Here is a 22,018-nt window from a genome sequence, read left to right as displayed (position 1 = left end):
AGGCCTTAAATTGTGCATTCTAATGTAATATGGACTACTAAATACTACGTTGTCGAGGACTAAATACTACAGTGTGGGCTAAATTCTATATTGTGGAGGACTAAATTCTACATTGTGGAGGACTACATAAGATATCCCTTTATTTATCTCGCATGTGGAGAAATTTGCAAACATACTACATTGTGGACTAAATACTACATTGTGGAGGACTAAATTCTGCTGTTTGATAACAACCAGCATCAGCAGCTCAGCTCCTCTCTGGGTCGTCTTGTGTTGCTACTCTGAAGAGATTTGTTTAAAAAAAAATCTAAGTTTTCTCTGAAATCGTGACCATTTGCTTGGTGGTTTGGTGGCTTGCTGCCTCTCTCTGCCTCTCGCTGCCTCTCGCTGCCTCTCGCTGCCTCTCGCTGCCTCTCGCTGCCTCTCCCGGCCTCTCCCGGCCTCTCGCTGCCTCTCGCTGCCTCTCCCGGCCTCTCGCTGCCTCTCACTGCCTCTCGCTGCCTCTCCCGGCCTCTCGCAGCCTCTCGCAGCCTCTCGCAGGCCGGTTTTGGCCCGCAGGCTTTATGTTTGACACCGCCGCGTTAGCCGGTAGAAGCTTTGCGTGTGAATGAAGTGAAGCTCATGCAGCAAGTGTTTCTGACGAGCCCACGCGCCGGCAGGTCTGGTCTAGTCAGGAATTCCCAGCAAACCTCAGCAGCAGTCTGTGTGGGAGAGGCTCTGCTGTCTGATGGACGTGACCTTCTCAGTGTGGTTCTTCAGACAGGAACCTGTAGAGCAGCCCTGGTACTCCCAGGTTAATCTCAGGACAGTGTGCTGGCATGCGTGCTCTCCGCAGATTGGTGGGTCCAATCTACACTTAAAGGATCCAGACTGGCTGCTGAAGACCAGAATACTGGCTTTTACCTGCAATTAAGGATTAAGATGTATTATCAGGTCTAGAGTTACGAGGTGAGGAGAACCAGGCCCATTTACGTGACGTTATCAAGTGAAAACAGAAAACTTTTATTCTTTTTCTTGCTTTCTATAACAAGGGTGCTATATTCCTATAACTGGGAAGGAGAAAATTGTGATAACCGATTGATAGAGCGATATAATACTTTGTGCTGGGGTGGCACGTTGACCTAAATACGTCGATTAGGGGTTGATTCAATGCATAACATCAGAGATGGTGAGGTCTGGTCAATGTGGCAGCAGCGATAAAGGCATGGACAGAGAACCTCAACGAGGCACGTCATGGGGAACTTACCAAGTTGTTGTTTATTTCACAAACTCACAAATGATATTACTTACTGTCCTGTTGTCATAGTGATTATTTAATGCCTGTGTTTCATTCACATTAGAGCAGTTACATTCTGCTGATATGCTAACAGAGCTTCATCATGACTTCCATGGTATGATGTTACATACTTTTGCGAGATACATTTAGTATATTTATTAGCTCTAATGAAGTGTTAGAAGTATAAGATTCTATCTTGATCATCTGAACTTTACAGATTGTTGCATCTTTCCTTGGTCCACATTTCAAGCATGGTTCTATTGTGCTCTCCCTACACGATCAGGCCCCGGCTTATCTTTTTTTATTTGTGTGCTTTTGGCAGCATTTGGTGAGCTCTCAGATGATGAAAATATCACTCCAATAATCCCACAAGTGCATTTAGCCTGGCACAGCAGCGCAGAGCTTTCAGTCCACGCTGCGTTTGCTTTGTTCCAGTGTGAACGAGGCCGAGCGGAGCAAGCGGTCAGCTGTCGGTCGGTTATGGTGGGATTAGTCGCAGCGAGCTGATCCCCCGAGAGAGGGAGACGTGAATGGGCGAGGCGACAGGTGGCAGAGGATGTGTTTTGCTCTCACTCTCAAGATGCGAGGAAAGACTCCCAGTCGAAAATCCTCCAGCCAGGCTGGATTTCAGGGTCGCTGCTCTCACAGCGAACAGGCCTGGTGCCATTCGGTCCAAAAAAGGAGCCTGAAGAACTTTTAGTTCAGCCGCTACACACACATCTTTATGATCATCGGTGGATCAGACCAGTAAAGCAGGAGCAGAATGATCCTTCAATGCGAACTATTGGATATTTCTAAATATCAGTGTAAAGGTGTCGAGGTATAGTTTCAGAAGTCATTGGAAGGCTGCAGAATACGGTATACTGCCAATTTATGTGATAACATGTGCAATAAGTCTGAACTGCATCACATAACAGAAACACACATGGAACCTCTGCAAGTTCAAAATGTTAGAATTTCATGTCATTTGATCGCCAGCGATTTTAAAGATTTTAATAGATTGTCAGCTCTTAATATTGAAGCTGGTGGCCCCGGGGCAGAAATCAGACACACAAAGACTTTAACAACATCTACTTAAGTGTTTATGTTCATCACAAATGATATGATTATCTGAATTATTGCAAGGTGACATCATACAGCCATTGTCCTCGAGGTAACATGCAGCAAAATATGCAAATACCACATTCAACAATGTACTTTTTTTTTTTTTTTTTTTTGCTTTCAGCATCCCTGTCTTTATAAATTCACCCACACACATCGGGCAAGTCGCCAGCCCATCACAGTTCACTAAAAGAGTGAGTGGTTACTTTCCTTAGAAGACTAAAGCTTTTCTTTCTAGTTTTCTAATCTCATCCTCGGGGCCAGAATGGACCCACTGGCAGGTTTTACCCCCATGGAGTAAAACCTGACCCGACGTTTCCCTCCTGGTGGTTTGTTCCAAAGCAGAGTTGAGTCATTTAGCTTAAATAATAATATAATTTTTTTTTTAAAGTGTGTTGAATTGTGTGTAACATGGCGAAAGTTGAGAAGGACATGATCAACCAATAAAATAAAACATTGTTCTCGGCCAGTAAGTTCAGTAATTCCTTCATTTACACGACAGCATTCGCAGTGAACAAAGTCTGTTTCCACCCTGAAAAACGTTTCCATAAGTTGTGTTTTCAGTGGTTCCGAGCATCATTGTTGTTTAAACTCACTTCAAAACATTGTCATGTACACTGGGCTTTAATCCTTTTCTATCAGAGTACTCATCCTAATAACTTCAATAAAAGGAACAAGGGTAGAAAAGATGGAAAACATTCATCGTCAGCATTAAGCATGCGTCAACATTTTCTTGTAATTGGAATGTAAATAATGACACTTCGGAGTCTCTTTGTGGTCTAAACTTCACCCGTTTATTCATTGTTGCTTTTGCTGGCTGACATCAAGAAAGGTTCCACGGTTAATTTAATTCACTATAGTTGTGATGGCTGTATAATAACTCCGTGAGTACCTTTACATCATGATTTTTGATTGGTTATCACATTTTCAGTTTGATCTGAGTTCTGAGGTTTCACTTGTCACTCCATAGTCTCCAGGCGTCACATTAAAGTCCCTCCACCGTTTCCTCCTCAGCCTGGCCTCCACCAGGTTGTGACCCAGTCTTGTCCCCAGTTAAAGTGATCCCACAGTTGGGAAACAAGTCATCAGCTCTCTCAGGCCCGAGTGCTTCCCAGGCGCAGGCGGCACAGCGGGACCTCGCCACTCTGTGCCAGTTAGTCTTTGGGCTGGAGCTGAAGGTCTGCGAGACGACTCTGGAGGTGGCGCTGACAGCCTTTTGGATCGCCGCTTGACAGGACTGTGACTGGGGGGCACTTCTCATTGTTTTGCCAGCGTGCAGGAGTCAGAGGACTCTGAAAGGAGCAGAGGCGTTTTGAGGAGTGAACTGGATGCCTGCCTTAGTCACTGCCTCATCGTGTGTGTGTGTGTGTGTGTGTGTGTGTGTGTGTGTGTGTGTGTGTGTGTGTGTGTGTGTGTGTGTGTGTGTGTGTGTGTGTGTGTGTGTGTGTGTGTGTGTGTGTGTGTGTGTGTGTGTGTGTGTGTGTGTGTGTGTGTGTGTGTGTGTGTGTGTGTGTGTGTGTGTGTGTGTGTGTGTGTGTGTGTGTGTGTGTGTGTGTGTGTGTGTGTGTGTGTGTGTGTGTGTGTGTGTGTGTGTGGCAGTATGTTTGGACTGGAGCCAGCATTACCTGTTGGTAATTGTCAGGCTCGCTTGGCTTCAGGAATGTTGCATCAGTACGTGCATATTTAAATCTTACTTGACTTTTGCTACGTGGATCCAGAATGAGGACGTAGCTACGTCCTCTGTCATTATTGATTAATGTCGTCATTTCATTTCCTGAACTGGCCAATCATTCGGGATGTACCACCATAAAAACTATACAATATAAGCAGATTCCTGCAGCGCCAGCTCATTTCATGACTGGCCTTGGTTTGCTCTTTACTTAAATAGTGCATCACCAATTCACCAGTCCCAAAACCTGAAAGGAAGAATGGACTGAAAACGGATGATTGCGGCACACAAAGTCAGATTTGAAAAGCTCAGAGGACTCTGGCTCTAGGAACTAAAATGGCAATGTGCTGAGTGGACCTATGAAAGACAGCAACTAAAACACGCTACTAACTTGTGACCTGTGCTCAACGTTTTCAACTAGCGCTAGGTATTATCAGGGAAGTCACAGTACCATACTTATCTCCATGTACATGGAGCACCTTGTTGGATGTATGACACCAACAATGAATACAACAGCCACAGATTCTACTAGATTCTGGAGTTTACAGTCTCACTGGTAGTCCTTTCTTCTCTCCTGGGCTTGTTCTCCTGCTTTGTTGTATCTTTGCTCAGCTCCTGGTTGAGCTGGCTTCACTCTGTCTCACAAATGTGCTATTAGTTCACCCAATAAAGCAATGAACGCCACAGCCACACATTCTCTCATCCAAAGGTCCACACATCCCACCCTGGATGAGCCAGAGCTGCCTCACAGAAACTGTTGTCTGGATCAGATATACGCTACAGGTCAAACGTCTTGGAACTCCCCAATTCTTCCAGATTTAAGCAGTTCAAGTTACTCTAGACCAGTGGTCACCAACCTTTTTCAAGCCAAGATCAATTTTCATGTCAGACAGAAAGCAGAGAGCTACCGTCCATGGTGGTGGTGGTGGGTGGGGGGGGGGGGGGGGGGGGGGGGGGACAGTGTTTTTAAAACGACTAATCTTAACGATTATTTTTTTTGACCATTCATTATTTTTCCATTATTTCAATAATATAGAAATGTACACATTGTGAATATTAAAAAAACCTTTAATTCTTAAAACATTTCAATGTTTATTCAACATATCTTTAATAAATTGGTTATACAGTGTTATTCCTAAAATCTCTGTAAATTCCAAAATAAAATTCATTAAGTAGTGCAAAATAATAATAATTGGAGTAAAGAACTACATGCCATGTTAAAACACCTATAAACCATGAGACATCCAGTCCTACTGGGATTTTCCAGACAGCGTTGGACTTCTGGCGGGTCTGGAGAACAAACTGTCTGGATGATGACAATGAAGGAAACTGTTGGAACTCAAAACTCATGTGTTGGGATATTTCTTTCAATACTACATGTACAGCCTGTTCAACAGCAGCATGTCTTTCCTTTTAACCTTTTAATCAGATGAAACTAAGTTTGTGCCTGTAACAACACGGTGCACAGAACCGGGCCACAGACCGGTACCGGGCTGTGGCAGTCAGCTTGTTGAAGGTTTCTTCAGTTGTTGAAACTCTGAGGAGTCTCTCCACCGCTACTACCACACACTCGTACACACTTCTTCTTTTGTTCCGCCTTTATAACAAAAAAAGAAGAACCCGCAGCTGACGGACCAATCAGAGACTGGAGACAGAGTGTCAGATTTAGGCCCTGTTTCCACGACAACGTTTCTCATGACAACACCTAATCCGCTAAAAAAAGGAGAGTGCAGCAGCGGACACAGAGACAACGATGTAGTTAGTCTGCCGGGCCACTGGAGGGCGCTGCTGCTTGATTTTGTAATGAAACCACACAGACGTGTGCAGAGAACAAAACACTATAAAGGTGAAGAAAATGGAGAGAACCTGACATCCTAGTGGACTGATGAGGAACCGGATGATATCAGGGAGAGTCTCAACTATTAAACTACTGATCTGGAGGAGAAAACTAGAATATGGACTACGGGTCGTACCACTACGGGTCGTACCACTACGGGTCGTACCACTACGGGTCGTACCACTACGGGTCGTACCACTACGGGTCGTACCACTACGGGGCGTACCACTACGGGGCGTACCACTACGGGGCGTACCACTGCGGGGCGTACCACTACGGGTCGTACCACTGTGGGTCGTACCACTACGGGGCGTACCACTACGGGTTGTACCACTGTGGGTCGTACCACTACGGGTCGTACCACTACGGGTCGAACCACTACGGGTCGAACCACTACGGGTCGTACCACTACGGGTCGTACCACTACGGGTCGTACCACTACGGGTCGTACCCCACGGGTCGAACCACTACGGGTCGAACCACTACGGGTCGAACCACTACGGGTCGAACCACTACGGGTCGTACCACTCCGGGTCGTACCACTCCGGGTCGTACCACTCCGGGTCGTACCACTACGGGTCGAACCACTACGGGTCGAACCACTACGGGTCGGCCATGTTGCTTTACTGGTGGATGAGCAGGAGGGAGGGGGAGATGAGCAGTAACAGGCTCTGCCTCCATCAGTCTCTGCAGGGGGGAACAGTGACCGTGAAAGAATCTTTCCCTCGGGAGGCGGATTAAGAACTTCATGGACACAGTGGATCAGAACACTGGTGTCGTGGAAACGGACCCTCCAAAGTGAAGGAAGTTTTGCAGATACACTCGTATTTGTTGTGGTGAAAACATGAAAACTATGATTGGTTAAAGGTTGTCTTTTAACTGGCCAAAGATTGAAGGGTTGAACCACTGGTCTATTGGCTTGAAACGGTTCCAAGGTAAACTCCAGGAGGTTATAAACAAGATAAGGTTGCCCAAAATTAAAAAAAAAAGGGGTTTTCAGAATTATCCAATAAAGACCCTCTTGAGAGAGTACAGTTCAACACACAACTGAATGGATTTCAGTGAAAATCTTTTCAAGTTGGGGTATTAAAAAAGTGTGTACAGATTGTATTTACTGTTTTATGAAATCCTTTCCTGAGGTTCCAGACATCCCCTCCCTCTGTTTGAGAAGAGTGCAGACTATTAGAGAAGGTGGTGAAAAGACTAACTGAAGACACGGCAGCCTCCAGACCAACTATTAGCACAGTAGGACTCCTGAGCTGGAAGCAGGCCGGCAGAGAGGTGATTGGGTGGAATTATTCCTTTCACTGATCCATGATGAATTGGAGGCGGTGCTGCTGTGTCCAATGAGGCCTTTCTCTGGGGATCATCACAGGCCAACGAGCGGCTCGCTGGCTGCGTGCCACAATAATCCAGTGACTGGTTGACATGCTGAATAACCTGTGGGGGGGGTTTGGATTGGACTGCAGCTGATGGTCGTTTAGTCTCTGATTTACTCCTCAGCTATGTTCCACAGTAATGGATTATTTGTTTTGGTGATCAAATGTCAATGAACCTCAAGAGACTGTTGGAAATGTCTCTTGTCAATTCTGAGTCGAATATCATTGAAGACTGAACGAAGCAGCTACTTATTCATACTGTCACTTTAAAGGAGAACTCAAAACAGGCTGTTATCTCATCAGCTTGAGGAAATAGGAAAGACATTGCTTCATTCATCTCGTGTGCACAGTGAGAATTGTCCTCTGTAATTAACCCAAAGAGCCCGAAGGAGCAGCCACTGTGCCGTGCCCAGGGAGCATTCAGGGTTTTAAATGCCTTGCTCAATGGCCCACAGTGGCAGCAATTAGGGTGGTACCTCCAGGTGCTTATCATTCCCTCCACTGAGCTCTCGTGCCGGCCAGGCGTCCTTCCGGTTGCAGGATTTCTTCACTAACCTGGAGTCAACCTCGCAGTAGCGTGTTTCTTCACTAACCTGGAATCAACCTCGCAGTAGCGTGTTTCTTCACTAACCTGGAGTCAACCTCGCAGTAGCGTGTTTCTTCACTAACCTGGAATCAACCTCGCAGTAGCGTGTTTCTTCACTAACCTGGAATCAACCTCGCAGTAGCGTGTTTCTTCACTCAGCTGCTGAAGCAATAAAAAAGCTAAAAGCAGAAACTCTGACAAAGTTTGAACGACTAACATTGTTTGTTTTGACTGAACTGTACCTACATATACATTTCAAAAATACATTTTGTATTGCAATTTTTTTAAAACTTTTATTTCTAGAAACTGCAATTTCCCCAAATTAAATAATTTGATTTGCATTAAACAACATTTTGGACCTTTTTACACAACAGTTTCCAGTGAAAATGGAAAACTTTGGTTGCCTATTGGGCAACGATGCTCTGAGCCAAGTTTATGAAAGTTCTCCATCTCTGTGTCGAGAAAAAGCTGCTACTGCACAGGAGTACCTCGGTGGTAGTAACTAGTTCCTCTGCACGTGCTCAGTCGAGCCAATCAGAGCAAAGTTTCCTCCCTGGTGTCATGACTCCCAGTCCATGTTCTCCTGGACTTGGTGGTTTTATTTTGACAGTCACCATAATAACAATCCGTGTGTGTGTGTGTGTGTGTGTGTGTGTGTGTGTGTGTGTGTGTGTGTGTGTGTGTGTGTGTGTGTGTGTGTGTGTGTGTGTGTGTGTGTGTGTGTGTGTGTGTGTGTGTGTGTGTGTGTGTGTGTGTGTGTGTGTGTGTGTGTGTGTGTGTGTGTGTGTGTGTGTGTGTGTGTGTGTGTGTGTGTGTGTGTGTGTGTGTGTGTGTGTGTGTGGTGCTTTCAGTACTAAAACTAACAACAGCTCCCACTAGTGGCCTGCCATGGTAATGGCATTGTTTAGTGTTTCTGCCACTGCCGTGTAAACAGACATCGTTTTAGAAATGCTGTGATACGACAGTGGCTCATTACTGATCAAAAGCCCTTGGTCCGGTTAATATCCCCTTAAAACTGGCTTCATGTCCGAATTTTTCACTCTGAAGCGAAGAATGGCCTCCCAGCCTTTCATATCGATGGGCGACGCCATTTTGAATGGTGACGTCACGTCACATGACTCGATGTTGCCATAATTTGTGATGAGAGCCAAAAGTCGTTTATGAATTCTCACGACTCAGACAAGTTAACCGCTGAAGGTTTTGGTGTTCGGTGGGATTTTTTGTTTTTTTTTCACATTATGACAAGGCTTCAGAGTCATTTGTGAATTATAGTCAGATAAGTTGTTTTCCAAATAAACAATAACTTGGGGAGTAGTTAAATATTTTCATCAAACTTTACTTTGGTCCAGTAAAAACTGCCTGATTACCTGGACCGGTAAAACAATTGGCGTTTCGCGATCCCTGAAAATGTTTCCCTGTGAACGTCAAACTTCTCTGAAAGGAAAATGCAAAAACAAAGAGTTTTCACTTGAAACGTGGAACTGAGGCCTGAAACATTTGGTCTGTTGCTGCGCGTGTGACGCCGTACGACATCATTACATCACAAAAAGGTAGAAATACTCGCTGCCCGGACTGAAACTTACATAACTGGTTCCATCAGTGGATGGAGCTTAAAGCATGGTTCCTTCACCAGACAGAAGCTCACTAAAAAGAGTTTGAGGTCTTTATTGAATGTTGGCAGCTCATTTGCATCTCTGCTGTTAAAAATAGGTTTGTTGGGACATTTTGCCAGCAAGGATTTAGCATTTCTGCACACATTTGTCGACTCCCACTGTGTAAAGGCCTCGAGCCAGTGTTTCTGCTCACTGCTCATCATTTGGTGGAGATCTCATCAATTCTCTTGGCACTGTACATTTTGAAATCCCTCTGGATCGGCAAGGCACGGGGCCCATCGGGTCCCTTTATGGTGCTGAAACGAAGGAAAGCCCTCCTGCAAAGCATTCAGACTGAGGTTCACTTCCTGGTGCTTCCTGGCTTTGTTCCCGCTGTCGTTTCCAGCAGCTTGCCGGGTTATCAGAGCTGAATGCTGAGCAGCAGAGGAAGAATCACCAGGGGACACGATCCCACAGTCGCTAATTAAAGCATCATGTTGCACTACAGAGACGAGGAGGAAGAGGATGTTCAGCTCATCACAGATAAATATGCTCATGAACTTGGAGGAAGAAAACAGAGGTTGCAGAACCTTGTTCACTTTGATCCAGAACCACTTTAGGGAGACGCTCAGATAAAGACCCAGCAGGATAAACATGCTGAGCTGGCAGGAGCTTGGAGGAGTGACTGCTTCTGGTTCTGGTTCTGGTTCTGCTTCTGGTTCTGGTTCCTTGGTCATACCAGTTGACAGTCGCTTTACATAGTTAGAATGTTTTACATTCTTCCTCATGAACAACTGAGTAATACTACCAGCAATCTCATATCTCATTATTATTTCCATGTTTTTACTACAATGAGAGGATTGATTGACAGTTGATTGATTGATTGACTCTTCATTGGATGAAGCCCAGGCAGGATGCTCTGGCTGGCGGGCTGTAAGCACTTTGTTGGAAACTCGCTGAGGTCACCTGATGTTGTCGATGGTTCTGGCAGTGGTGTAGTAGAGTATATGCAGGTATATGGTGCTCACTTATTTTTCAGTCAGCACTGCGTACGTACGCCCACTTCCAAATCCCCCATGATGCACCACTCAGCAGCGTCAAGAGCCAAATTGCTCATTTCTTTCCCTAGGATGATGAAGCCACAACCCGCCCTACTCTGCTTCTGATTGGCTCATCAGCCCTCATGCCGATAACCATCAACATTAACCGTTCAGATCAGTGAATGCTGTGAGTATTAGCCAATCAGAGTAGAGTGAGTCATGACGAGGCAAATACTGCTAACCGATGAATTATACCAAAAGGATGTGACATTGAGCAAATACTATGGAGGTATCATCACTAAATAAAGTCGTCTTACAAGCCACTGTTTCTAAAATAAACAAAAGGTTTCTGGACTTCAAAATAAGGCAACAATGAAGAGTGTACCCACCTGTACAGGGAGCTCTACACCGTCACCGTCAGCGGTGGAGAACCTGTGTTTCTCAGTGGCGGCGCTGTTTTTCTAGACAAACTGGCTGTTGAATTGAATCGTTTCTAAGACGCATCACGATCCAGACGTGGTCAATCCCACATGTTCCCTGCACACATTCACTCTTCATTCATATTAGTCAGCAGTTTTCCTCGACATTGTTTCCAGTGTAAACGCATCATTTCTTTATTTATGTTTCAGAAATATTTTATGTTTTCACTGCAACATTTCGAAAATGATCATGACTTTCTCCAAACTGAGTCCAGTGGTTGTGATTTGCTGCAGGCTACCAGAGTGTCATTAGTGTCAGGAAGGAGTGTGGTTCCGTGTCGTCGTGGTGAAGAAATGTCCCGTTGTTGTCTGAACACACTGAAACCGAGTGTGTCCAGAAGCTTTTGAAACAGAAGAATCCTCGAACCCTGCGCTCCCCCTGCAGCGCTGCCTGGACTCCGTCCTCAGAGCATGATGAGTTTCCAGCGGCGGCTCTCCGGAGGCGAGCAGAGCAGGATGTGATTCAGGGCCTCCATCCGTCACACACAAACCCCACCATCACTCAGGGAGCTTTGCACCGCCGCCGCCGCCACTGAGGGAAGGAAACAAATAGTAGTGTCTCGCTCGCCTGCGCACTTTCTCACTTTGCTACGTCACATAAACATTGTTTAACACTCAGTTGTAGTTGGTGCGATCATCAAGAAACCTGCTGGTTTGCAGTTATTCCATGAATAAATAAAAAAAGATCCTTTTACAAACACATGAAGTATTTCCTCTGTGGCTCCCATTCCAGCGGAGCTTCAGTCGGGATCTGTTGCTTGAGTTACTAGCTGGTTGTGGAGAAAAAGTTAAACAGGAAGCAAAGTACCAAACTCCACTGAAAAACACCGTCACAGTTTAATCTGCTCATTCCGTTCTACGCTATTTCAAAAAGACTGAATTGTTGTTGTTGCTTTACTCATTAGTTAATTTAGGAGTAATTATGAAGAGACTAAGCCCCTGTGTACACAACATTTTTAAATGAAAACTGCAAACCTTGGTGGTATTTCAGGTGTCAGTTCACACGACAACGTGTTCTAAAACTCCCGTTTATGGAAACGCTCAGGACCTGCCTCCATGTAAACGCTGCTACTGCATGCACACCACGGTATATTAGGTAGTTCTGCCCTGAGGGATTCATTCTTAACAATGAGTAGGGTGTGTGTTGTTTCATTTTCAAAGTGACAGTGCTTCTCCAAAAAAGTCTACATTTTCCACATCTGCACACAGAGCAACACTCTCCTTACAAGCTGACGCTGAGTGGACCGAAACAACCGGAGCTTCAACGTTTACTCTGTTCTGTCTGTCTGTTTACATAAAAACAGCACCCACTAGTGGCTCCACAGGAAAACTGCATCATTTTCAGCATTTCTGCTGTTTCCGCTGAAACGGACATTGTTTTTCACAACTTTAACGTGTAAATGCACAATTTTTCTGAAACAAAAACAACTTTCACTTGAAACATGGCGTAAACAGAGCCTGAAGGCCCCTGCATACTCCCTTTTGGAAGCCATAAGAACAAGAAGAAAATTCGGTGGTGACATCAGCCAGCTGTTGGGAAAAAAAAGCTTTTTCGGCAGGATAAGTAGAAGCTGTGGAACTCGCAGGCCATGCCCCTTCACAACAGGCCACGCCCCCCTGCAGCAGCCACAGGTCTGTGAAGCGGTGTTTTAACTTTTCAACGCACAGCTTATTTCTCGCTTGCAATGTTTTCAGAAAGACATTTCTCTGAACTGTTTCAGTAATAAAAGAGAGTTTGTGTCTGAGCCTGGTTGGTCTGGTTTTAACTGCAGGAGCTGACAGCTCTGAGTGATGCGTTCAGGTGCATCACGTAACTCCGCCCTCCAACATGCTAACGAGCTGTGGGGCTCATACAGTAGAGCGGTTACATGATAAACACAATTAAAATATGACTGATAGTCATTAGTGAGCTGGGACATGCATGAGCAGCACGCGGCAGAGCAGAAGTTTCAGCAGAGCAGAAGTTTCAGCAGAGCAGAAGTTTCAGCAGAGCAGAAGTTTCAGCAGAGCAGAAGTTTCAGCAGAGCAGCTCCTACACAGTTCAGCCAGGACGGCTGGAACAGCAGAACCAAATTCCTTCAGCCAGAAGGAGCTGGAAGAAGACATGAGGTCACTTTGTTCTGCAGGACCCCGGAGTGACAAACTTTATTCTTGTTCTTATGGAGGAGGAATCGCCCTTTAAGGGTGCTGCAAATAAAAAGAAATATCTCGCTTGACTCTTAATGTTTATACCCACAATGCAGTTCATCTTGGACTGTTTGCCTCTTGTGAGAAGGAGAAGGACGTTCCACTTTAGCCAGCCCACCATTAAAAGCCCAGAAGAGACGGAGCAGCTTCTTATTTGCACACAGTTCAGAAAATAGAGAACAGTGAACTTACACTCATAACACACTTTGCTCTGCTCCTGATGCCTGTCGAAAAGCTCCGTACTCTTAAATATGAGGCTCTAGAAGTGGATTTGGGATTGAGAGTTTACAGGTTGGAATCCCACAGCTGACATATCACCCCCGTGTGTGTGTGTGTGTGTGTGTGTGTGTGTGTGTGTGTGTGTGTGTGTGTGTGTGTGTGTGTGTGTGTGTGTGTGTGTGTGTGTGTGTGTGTGTGTGTGTGTGTGTGTGTGTGTGTGTGTGTGTGTGTGTGTGTGTGTGTGTGTGTGTGTGTGTGTGTGTGTGTGTGTGTGTGTGTTTTCCTCCCTCTGCCTGTCACTGACAGCACCGTTTACACTGATGTGAAGAGAGAGAGAGTGTGTGTGAGTGACAGAGTGCTCTTGAGCTAGACAGCTCTGTACATGTTGGTGACAGCCTGTCTGTTAATCGGAACGTCGTGTCCACTTATGCTTCTTTTTATTTTTCCACTGTGGACTCCTGAACCCTGAGAGGATGTGTGTGTGTGAACGCCCACATCCCATAAAGACGTCATTAACATGAGACTGTTGATGCTCGTCTCATTTAACCAGCGTATTTGATTGGATCTGAAATGGAAAACATGGATGATATTAGAGCTGCAGGATATGTTGAAAATTGATTGTCATTGAAAAAACAATCAACATTCACAATATCTCAAAGACTGGCTGTAACCATGCACATTCATACTCTGAAACATAACTTTACCTGCAGAGTCTGACGGAGTTTAGAATCAGAAAATTACAAAAATTAAGGAAAAATGACAATAAAAATTCCACAAAGTGCTTCACTTCTAGAACCATGCTGAAGGGAACACCTGATGGGTGTGATCTAAGAAAGAAGAGGAACCAAAGCAAGAACTGGGCCCAATAAGAGAAAGAGCACTGCTATTTTAGAGTACACAAAGACATCAGCATAAAGTACTTAAAGTATTTATTTACTTTAAGCTGGAGAGCAGTAATAGCAGCAGGAGTAGGAGCTGGAGAGCAGGAGTAGTAGCTGGAGAGCAGGAGCAGGAGTAGGAGCTGGAGAGCAGGAGTAGGAGCTGGAGAGCAGGAGTAGGAGCTGGAGAGCAGGAGCTGGAGAGCAGGAGTAGGAGCTGGAGAGCAGGAGCTGGAGAGCAGGAGTAGCAGCAGGAGGGCAGGAGTAGGAGTTGGAGAGCAGGAGCTGGAGAGCAGGAGCTGGAGAGCAGGAGTAGGAGCTGGAGAGCAGGAGCTGGAGAGCAGGAGTAGCAGCAGGAGTAGTAGCTGGAGAGCAGGAGTAGTAGCTGGAGAGCAGGAGCAGGAGTAGTAGCTGGAGAGCAGGAGTAGTAGCTGGAGAGCAGGCGCTGGAGAGCAGGAGCTGGAGAGCAGGAGCTGGAGAGCAGGAGTAGGAGCTGGAGAGCAGGAGCTGGAGAGCAGGAGTAGTAGCTGGAGAGCAGGAGCAGGAGTAGTAGCTGGAGAGCAGGAGCTGGAGAGCAGGAGCTGGAGAGCAGGAGTAGGAGCTGGAGAGCAGGAGTAGGAGCTGGAGAGCAGGAGCTGGAGAGCAGGAGTAGCAGCAGGAGTAGGAGCTGGAGAGCAGGAGTAGCAGCAGGAGAGCAGGAGTAGTAGCAGGAGAGCAGGAGTAGGAGCTGGAGAGCAGGAGTAGCAGCAGGAGAGCAGGAGTAGGAGCTGGAGAGCAGGAGTAGGAGTAGGAGCTGGAGAGCAGGAGTAGCAGCAGGAGAGCAGGAGTAGTAGCTGGAGAGCAGGAGCAGGAGTAGGAGCTGGAGAGCAGGAGTAGTAGCTGGAGAGCAGGAGTAGCAGCAGGAGAGCAGGAGTAGGAGCTGGAGAGCAGGAGTAGGAGCTGGAGAGCAGGAGCTGGAGAGCAGGAGTAGCAGCAGGAGTAGGAGCTGGAGAGCAGGAGTAGCAGCAGGAGAGCAGGAGTAGGAGCAGGAGAGCAGGAGTAGGAGCTGGAGAGCAGGAGTAGCAGCAGGAGAGCAGGAGTAGCAGCAGGAGAGCAGGAGTAGGAGTAGGAGCTGGAGAGCAGGAGTAGCAGCAGGAGAGCAGGAGTAGTAGCTGGAGAGCAGGAGCAGGAGTAGGAGCTGGAGAGCAGGAGTAGTAGCTGGAGAGCAGGAGTAGCAGCAGGAGAGCAGGAGTAGGAGCTGGAGAGCAGGAGTAGGAGCTGGAGAGCAGGAGCTAGAGAGCAGGAGTAGGAGCAGGAGTAGTAGCTGGAGAGCAGGAGTAGGAGCAGGAGAGCAGGAGTAGCAGCAGGAGAAGGAGCAGGAGTAGGAGTAGGAGCTGGAGAGCAGGAGTAGGAGCTGGAGAGCAGGAGTAGCAGCAGGAGTAGGAGCTGGAGAGCAGGAGTAGGAGCTGGAGAGCAGGAGTAGCAGCAGGAGAAGGAGCTAGAGTAGGAGTAGTAGCAGGAGTAGGAGCAGGAGAAGGAGCAGGAGTAGGAGCTGGAGAGCAGGAGTAGGAGCTGGAGAGCAGGAGTAGGAGCTGGTGCGCTGGGTGGTATTTTCTGCTGCTTTTTCCTGTTTGCGCCTCTCTATTTTTGGCTGCACTGCTTGTGTTGCTCTCTGCGTAGGAATACATGTTTCCACTGAGTTGTGGGAATGTCCATGAAAAATAAGGAGGGATGTAAGTGATGAAACGGCTCCACCTTTGATTTCCTGGTTTGTATGAACAGTCCCAGTCACCTGACTGATGAATTGTCTTAGTGATCAGGCCTGCTGTGGTGATTTACTTCCTTTTGAAATGGAATAACTGAATAATATCTTCTTGATTTGTAACCAAGTGAAACACTTCTGTCTCAGTTCAACCGCACTTGCTATTCTATTTTAATAAATCTCATATGTCAACAGATATTTAGTTAAAAGCCCGTCTTTAGATATGACCTACAGCTGTTTTATACTTTTGGTTTGGCTCCATTGCTTATTTCATTAGAATTTCTTATTTGAATCTTTACTTAATATTAATTTCTAATAATGTTCCACTATAAAACATTTTTTTTTATTGTGGTTTCTTCTTGAAGGTTTTCTTTGCTCAGATTCTCCTCGTTTGTTTCTGTTTTTCCTCATCACTGACGGCGTTGGGCATCAGAGCCACGCTGTAAGATCCAACCTGTGAAAACATGCACACTGATGGCTGCACACATTGAGAAGAAGTCTGCTTTGACCGACATTATTGTGAAGAGAAACACTGATCAGCTGGAGTCGGGGGTGACGGAGGTCCTACAGAGAGCCACATCATCCAAATACTAACCCACTCAAAATCACTTAAAGCTCCACAAACTGCCTGGTTTTGGGCGTCTGAGACGAGAAGTGGTGTGGTGGAAGAACCGTTAGTGGAACCCTCGATCGCGGCTCAAATCGGTGGGGCTTTGTGTCGGGCTGGAGGACGGCCGGTTGTGTCTGATATGTGGGAGGCGTAGCTGCTGCTGCTGCTGCTGCTGCAGGAAATAATAAATAATAAAGTCGTCTTACTTCGAGCTCCAGCTGCAGCACCAGGTCGTCCTGTTCCTGTTTTCAGTTTTAAGATGATAAAACAGGTGAACAATGTTGAGCTTCTCAGAACCGTCAGCTGCTGCCTTGTTTGTCTCAACAGCAAACTGAAACAGTTTTACATGATGGAAGACCGGAGGAGCAAGAATTAACCAACTGCCTTAAGCAACCTGAAACTCTCTGGAAATGAGTTGCTGGCAATATGTTTTTGTTGATTGACTCATTGGTACAAATGGTGTTACCCTTTCAGGAAACATGTCAGCTTCTATCCAGCAGAGAACCACATGAGAACACAGCCATCAGCAGCCTCCGTCAGGCAGAGAACACAGCAGTGTGACCCACCCTGTGTCCAGACCCTGTGTCCACACCCTGTGTCCACACCCTGTGTCCACACCCTGTGTCCACACCCTGTGTCCAGACCCTGTGTCCACACCTTGTGTCCAGACCCTGTGTCCACACCCTGTGTCCACACCCTGTGTCCACACCTTGTGTCCACACCCTGTGTCCAGACCCTGTGTCCACACCTTGTGTCCACACCCTGTGTCCACACCCTGTGTCCACACCCTGTGTACAGACCCTGTGTCCACACCCTGTGTCCATACCCTGAGACACCTAATTGGTATATTGAACCACAAGCTGCGACGCCAACAACCTTTGTCTTTGTCCACATCTTGTTAATATTTCAGCAGCCAGACATCAGAGGAAGAAGTGTTTCCAAAACACTCCTGATGTGGAAACATGTCAATCTCGAGCAGATTATATCCTAAAACCTGCTGCACAAACATCCAAATAGTTTCTCCACTCGCTCTAAAAAAAAACTGAAATCGCCACATGTGTAGGGCCCACATGGTATTACACCTTAATGTCATGTTTGTCTCATTAGGGTCCTCATTAGTGTTGTTGGATCTCAAAATGAATATCCAGATACCACCACAGCGATCGGGTATTCAGGTCCAGCCGTAGTTGTATGTATTTTAAAAATCTTGAAACAACAGTGACTGATGTTTTCTGTCTTACTTCTACTTACTTCTGCCTACTATAACCTGCTCACGGATCTCTTGGATGAAAGTCATGTCTATATTCTGTCCATCCACCCCAACCTCCTCTTCGCACACATTGTCTTGTTTCTTGACGACACAGTGAATCACAACGCCGTTCCTTCCAGTTTCTGGTGTTGTCATAGCTCTGTGAGCTGAGGCAGCGTTTTTATCCTTTCAGAACAAATATCAGTGTCTGGTCCTCTTCATACACATCACACACACGAAGAGGGCAGGTACTTTGTGAAAGGGAGTTTTAGTTAGAATGATTTAAAAGACAATCTTCAGTGTCCTGCCTCAGTGGTTTGTCATAGTTTAGCAGTACAGCCTTTCACGTCTGTGTCCTCTCAGAACAAATGCCATTTGAAAGTGGGACAGGAAACCAGAATTACCTCCTAAACGGCTCAGTGGCCGATGTTCTTCCTGCTCAGCTCTTTCCTGTTCCGAGCTGAGGGAACGTACTGGAGGTAGATGAAGGCTGCGTGAAACAGGCCTGAGGGAGCAGACCTCCCCCGTCCTCTGCTGAGGCCTGGAGTCCAGTCCGCCCACAGCCAGGGGGCGCTGGACAAACAGGAGCTGGAGCCGCCGGAGTACTGCCGAAGTACTTCCGGAGTACTGCCGGAGCATCGCTGTGCCCTGAGATTGAATTTTTGGGATGCAATTAAAATCCAAACCAAACTCATTAAAACCAACAAGCCATCCTGAGGCACTTTCAGGGTTCGTGTGACGTTCAGCTGCAGTGTATTGAATGTTCTGTCTCCAACGGTGGATAAAAGGCTTGCAGTGGTGCAGTGGTGCAGTACCATGTTGTCCAGCAATATTCAGTCAATCAGATACCTGAAGTACACCAGCTTGTACAGCAAGTACACCAGCTTATACACCAACTTGTACACCAGCTTGTACACCAGCTTGTACAGCAAGTACACCACCTTGTACAGCAAGTACACCAGCTTGTACACCACCTTGTACACCACCTTGTACAGCAAGTACACCAGTTTGTACAGCAAGTACACCAGCTTGTACACCAGCTTGTACAGCAAGTACACCATTTTGTACAGCAAGTACACCAGCTTGTACACCAAGTACACTACCTTGTACAGCAAGTACACCAGCTTGTACACCACCTTGTACAGCAAGTACACCAGTTTGTACAGCAAGTACACCAGCTTGTACACCAGCTTGTACAGCAAGTACACCATTTTGTACAGCAAGTACACCAGCTTGTACACCAAGTACACCAGTTTGTACAGCTTGTACACCAACTTGTACACCTGCTTGTACACCAGCTTGTACACCAAGTACACCAGCTTGTACACCAGGTACACCAGTTTGTACAGCTTGTACACCTGCTTTTACACCAGCTTGTACACCAAGTACACCAGCTTGTACACCAGGTACACCAGTTTGTACAGCTTGTACACCTGCTTTTACACCAGCTTGTACAGCTTGAGGAAGTGAAACAAGCCCACTATCAGGTCTTGTAGTTTACGTCTTCAGGCTTCCCACTGTGTACCTCTTGTAGCTCACCTTACTTCATGTTTGCACGACGACGTTTCAAGTGAAAATGATTGATTTGCATTTTTGTTTCGGAAAAGATTTTCAGTCACACGGCAACGTTTTGAAAACTATCTCTGTTTACACAAAAATATCAGAAACGCTCAAAATTATGTCGATTTCACGTTGAGCATGTTGTTAGTTTTAGTACTGAAAATACACACACACACACACACACACACACACACACACACACACACACACACACACACACACACACACACACACACACACACACACACACACACACACACACACACACACACACACACACACAGCAGAGAACAATGAGTTCTAAACATGAACACTGGGAGAACATTCTAGAGGACAGACCATCAAGTTGGATTGTTATTGCGGTGACTGTCAAAATAAAAGTACCAAGTCCAGGAGAATAGAAACTGAGTCATGACACCAGGGAGGGAACTTTGTTCTGATTGGCTCTACTGAGCATGTGCAGAGGAACTAGTTACTACAGCTGTGGTGAGTACACATGGCAGCACCATTTATAATTTGTTGCATTTTCCATGGAATTGGAGAATTTTAAAAAAGTGCAGCCTTGGGTGTGGTTTTGAAAAGGCTCAGTGGCTCTGAACACCGTTGTCGTGTAAATGCTCCAGAAGTTTAGTTTTTTCAGTTAAAACTGTGTAACCGGACCTGTTTCTGCAGAGAAGCTGTACAAACCAGCATCAGCAGGATGTTTGTATTACATCACAGGAACTTCACCTCATTACATTGATTATTGACGTCTCCTAATGGAGTCCTGGTCCAGGAGTCTTTGAAAGCTGACCCTTCCAATTTCTTTGGCATTAAACCTTTTTTTCTGACTTGACAAACACTGAGAAATGACTTCATTTGGCTTTCAGAAACACGGACTGAACTTTTCCACCTGGACGTTTCAGACAGTAGGAGTTGGAGTGATGGAGAAACATATCTTGATTCCCTTCATGTGACCGATGATGACGTATTGCTCCTCCAAAGCACTCAGTTCAGTTTGTGTCTGTACGCTGGAGTTTCACAGCCCGGAGACAAAGTCAAGTCTAAATATGGATCTTGTCCAAATGAGCATTCGCTGCTGCTGCAGGCCGCCTGGAAGCTAAAAGCATTTTATAATCTTCCTGAAAGGTCCCATCATGCTTATTTAAGGCTTTTTCCCCTGTACTCTGTCGGAGCTTCACTCTGCCAAGTCATTAACTATTGAGGGCATCTGAGCATTTGAGCTTAATTAGAAAGTCACTTAAAAATCCTCATCATGGTAATTACTTCATACTTGCCAATATTTAAGTGGAAACTCTGTGATGTGTATTTTTGAGCCCTGCAGCCTGAGCGAGCTGGCTCTGGAAGCCTCCAGCATTAATTGTAAAAGCTTCACGTGTTGTTGGAGGACCTGCTGGGAAACTCGTGTGTTTGAGTTCTGGTCCATTGATTCTGTGTGAATCAGCTGAAGTTGTAATCATAGTTTCATATCAACTCAAGTCAAGACAGCCACAACTATTATACAACATGATATCACTCCTCTCTTTTTAAAACTCAACTTTTTGTGTTCATGACTGAAGAAAAGCGTTTATTTTCCTGCGACTGCTGAACTTCTACATTTAGCTCCGGTTGACACGACAACGTTAAGTGAACATGGAAAACCTTTGTTGTGTTTTGGGTGTTTTCATGGCAGTGGGGCTCAGAGCCACTGAAAACACAACTTTTTGACAACTGCTCCCAAAGTGGACCTTTTCAAAAACACTCCGTCTCCATGGAAACGGTAGAAAATACAACTTTTCAGGAACTCTGCTACTGTGCTTGAGCACCACGGCCGCAGAAACTAGTAGTTCTGCACATGCTCAGTAGAGCCAATCAGAACAAAGTTCCCTCCGTGGTGTCATGACTCCAGTTTATATTCTCCTGGACTTGGTACTTTTATTTTCACAGTCACTGTAATAACAATCCAACTTGATACTTTTATTTTGACAGTCACCGTAATAACAATCCAACTTGGTAGTTTTATTTTGACAGTCTGTCCACTAGAATGTCTGTGTTCTCCCAGTGTTAATGTTTAGAACTCGTGTGTGTGTGTGTGTGTGTGTGTGTGTGTGTGTGTGTGTGTGTGTGTGTGTGTGTGTGTGTGTGTGTGTGTGTGTGTGTGTGTGTGTGTGTGTGTGTGTGTGTGTGTGTGTGTGTGTGTGTGTGTGTGTGTGTGTGTGTGTGTGTGTTTTCCCATCAGTCCACTAGAGTGTCGGTTCTCTCCATTTTCTTCATGTCTATATCATTTTGTTCTCTGCACACGCTGTGTGGTTTCATTACTAAAACAAGTGACAGCGCCCTCCTGTGGCCCGTCAGACTAACTCCATGGTTGCCAGTGTGTCTGCCGCTGCAGTGGAAACGTGGTCAGATGATGGTTGTGGTGTGAACGGGGCCTGATGGCTCGGCTGGAGTGGCCGTATGTTCCACAGCCTCGTTCTCGATGCTTCCTGTGTTTACATCTGATCACTGCTGGAAGCCCAGCTGCTCAGAAACGTTCTCGTCAGGCAGGACGTTTCCACACATCATCGTGTTCCCAATGGATGGAATCCTCTCAGTGCCCCGATGCTATAAACAGTGGAAACAAGGTCGAAGCAGAC

The 22,018-nt window shown here is 46.1% G+C and overlaps 1 protein-coding gene across 1 annotated transcript in view; it reads left to right on the top strand.

The window, feature by feature from the left end:
* The window catches only part of snrka (SNF related kinase a), a 62,570-nt gene that overhangs the window by 11,123 nt on the left and 29,429 nt on the right, over nucleotides 1-22,018 (top strand).

Source organism: Lipophrys pholis (genome assembly GCF_963383615.2).
Source record: "Lipophrys pholis genome assembly, chromosome: 9".
Taxonomy (NCBI): Eukaryota; Metazoa; Chordata; class Actinopteri; order Blenniiformes; family Blenniidae; genus Lipophrys; species Lipophrys pholis.
The sequence above is the reverse complement of the archived record's forward strand: the minus strand, read 5'-3'. Positions and strand labels throughout refer to the sequence as shown.